This window comes from Pangasianodon hypophthalmus, chromosome 27 (assembly GCF_027358585.1).
Source record: "Pangasianodon hypophthalmus isolate fPanHyp1 chromosome 27, fPanHyp1.pri, whole genome shotgun sequence".
In the NCBI taxonomy this organism is placed as follows: domain Eukaryota; kingdom Metazoa; phylum Chordata; class Actinopteri; order Siluriformes; family Pangasiidae; genus Pangasianodon; species Pangasianodon hypophthalmus.
In genome coordinates, this window is record NC_069736.1 from 18,897,454 (window position 1) to 18,897,958 (window position 505).

Consider the following 505-nt stretch of genomic DNA (forward strand, 5'->3'; position numbering starts at 1 on the left):
CGTTTAATGGAGAATGCTGGTGTTTTAATGGAGAATGTTGGTGTTTAATGGAGAATGTTGGTGATTTAATGGAGAATGTTGGTGTTTTAATGGAGAATGTTGGTGGTTTATTGTAGAATGTTGGTGTTTTAATAGAGAATGTTGGTGGTTTATTGTAGAATGTTGGTGTTTTAATGGAGAATGCTGGTGTTTAATGGAGAATGTTGGTGGTTTAATGGAGAATGTTGGTGGTTTATTGTAGAATGTTGGTGTTTAATGGAGAATGTTGGTAGTTTAATGGAGAATGTTGGTGGTTTAATGTAGAATGTTGGTGTTTAATGGAGAATGTTGGTGTTTAATGGGGAATGTTGGTGTTTTAATGGAGAATGTTGGTGGTTTAATGGAGAATGTTGGTGTTTAATGGAGAATGTTGGTGTTTAATGGAGAATGTTGGTGTTTTAATGGAGAATGTTGGTGGTTTAATGTAGAATGTTGGTGTTTTAATAGAGAATGTTGGTGGTTTATT